Raw genomic sequence first — 2,309 nt, 5'->3', positions numbered from 1 at the left:
CTTATTAATTGACTTATTTCGTATTAATTCAATCAATTCTGATTGATTCAGGTGCATTATAATGAATTTACAAACCTATCGACATGGCAATTCACCGAGTTATTTCCCCCTCGGGCTGCACGGTAGGGTTTTTTTCAACGTGATTCGTAAATAGGAGGATTATGGAAAGTTGTGAAATGAATAGTACTGACCAGATCGAGGAGAGTATTTTACAAAATTATATTTTATTCGGAAAATTTGAATTTGATAAAAATTAAACGTGGGCTGGTTCCGCCCCCCACTCCCGCCCCTGCGGTTTCCCCTACCACCTCCTCGACGGCGGCGGTATCGGTTTCGGCGGCCGCCTTCCCCTCGAGAAACGGGTCCGCCGGTGGCCATAGCGGCTGCCACCGCCACCCGGACGGCCTCCGTGATCCGTTCCTATCAACAACCAAATAATTGTGATTCAATGTCACGAGCATTTTTGACCGATGAGCAGCTATTCTATATGAAATTATAAAATACGAAAACAGTGAAAAGTAAAACTGTTTCGCCACGGCAATGAGAGTATACAGCGGTCACACACGGCGAGGGTATAACATCCCAACTCCTTGGGCAATAAAAATGTGTCAGAAAAATATGGTATGCTTCCCGAAGATATCTACTGACGGTCATCGTGACATTATACCGGCTACTGCATAGTTTTTGAAAATTACGCAATTAAACCACTTTTTAATTCTTAGACAGACTCTTTCAATAACTGCAAAAAAAAATTAGAAACAATAAAATGTGTAGTTGGGGACGTACCTCTAGCGTCGGGCTAGCCGCGCGAGCAGGCCTCGCCGCCGAAGAGGCAGCAGGAGAGGGCGGCGGAACCAGCATCGTCGGCGACTGGAGTGGCGGCGGTGGCGGCTGAACAGCGGCCGCCATCAACAGCCCCTGTCGCTCGCCTTACAGTTCCGGGATCTAGGCGAAGAAAATGCATGAGCACACGCGTAATTGTGTACAAAAACACGAGATTACTTACCGGCGTTAGGGGCTGATGAGGCTCCTGCCGCCATCCATACCACTGGGGCCGCGCGTAGGAGGGTTGACCGTTCACGCCACCCCCGGCTGCTGTAGCTGGACCGGGGGCCTTAGCTGTACATTGACACCTCCGGGATATTGAGGTTGCGCCTCAACGCCAGGAGGTGATGGCTGGTTGGGATCCACCCGAATCCCCGCTGGATTCAAAATCCCTTGCTGATTGTTGTTTACTAAAAAATAAAGTTCGTAAAATTAGTCCTATGCCAAATCAACGATTTATCAAAATCAACGCGAGCGACCTTCCCTACATCCGCTTTGCTAGTGCGACAGTTGCCAGGTGTTTAGGTATACATACAGTACTTGGAAATACAGAAAAATACATCGCTCACGAATAATGAAGTGGATTCAAAATCTTGGTCCCGAATTCCCAGCCTATATACCGCATCGCGATGGCCACTAAGCTAAAAATAATCGATGCATCGGTTAATCGAGTCGAAAAAAATTATGGAATAAGACTCGATTGAATCGGTAATAATTTATCGATTGATCGATCCTTTGATATTTTATTGAAATTGTGCATTCGAATCCCTAATTTAGTGCGGTTTATAAATATTCTCGAGCTGCTGAAGCTGAATAGAGGGTGGCTCGGAAAAAGTAGAAAAAAACAGAAAAATTAACGTTCCAATTCAAAACCTGAATAAACTAAGATCGCGTTTCTCTGTCCATAAGATCTTTTTGAAGCGAAGCTTTCCAAATCAAAGCTCTTACGCACGTTTGTAACGGGGATCTAACTCACGAAAAGTGAAACGTCAGGAAGGGAAGTTGCAACGCGTATTGTTGCTGTGAGTAAAGCGAACCAGAGAACTAGAGAAGGTAACTGCAAAAGTTTCAGTGTGATCGGGTTATAAATATTATAACTATGAATGATCTTATAAAAAAACGCTCGATGCGCGAGCGGCTTGGACAGCGTTCGTGCGCTGCGGTAACGGAATATTACGCGTTATTCGCAAATTTTGTTATCACTGCGATAGTACATTGCAAAGTTTATTGTCATTTAATTATTTACAATTTTTATGTGTCGTATGATAGTGTGCGTTCGTTAATAAAATAAAAAAAGGATGGTAAAAGATCACACAAAAGGCGAATCAGGTAATTTAGGCTTGTATATCCAAACGTTGATGGTTGGTTTTTCTTTTTGGTTCAGGAGTCTTTGCCCTCACCTCAGTCAGTAGTCTGGTCGAGAAGTGAGTTCACTGCGAAAAATCGTTAGAATGGTATTGAAAATATGGCGATTGGTGCATTGG

General features: G+C 44.1%; 1 long non-coding RNA gene across 1 annotated transcript; it reads right to left on the bottom strand.

The window, feature by feature from the left end:
- Positions 1–307: 307 nt before the first annotated feature.
- Positions 308–1,105, bottom strand: LOC124214871 (uncharacterized). Its single transcript, XR_006882214.2, has 3 exons — positions 1,007–1,105; positions 787–945; positions 308–420 (listed from the first exon to the last, which is right to left on the bottom strand). It is a non-coding gene; the product is annotated as an uncharacterized lncRNA (long non-coding RNA).
- Between the last annotated feature and the right edge of the window lie 1,204 nt (positions 1,106–2,309).

This window comes from Neodiprion pinetum, chromosome 3 (genome assembly GCF_021155775.2).
Source record: "Neodiprion pinetum isolate iyNeoPine1 chromosome 3, iyNeoPine1.2, whole genome shotgun sequence".
NCBI classification, from domain to species: Eukaryota; Metazoa; Arthropoda; class Insecta; order Hymenoptera; family Diprionidae; genus Neodiprion; species Neodiprion pinetum.
The sequence above is the reverse complement of the archived record's forward strand: the minus strand, read 5'-3'. Positions and strand labels throughout refer to the sequence as shown.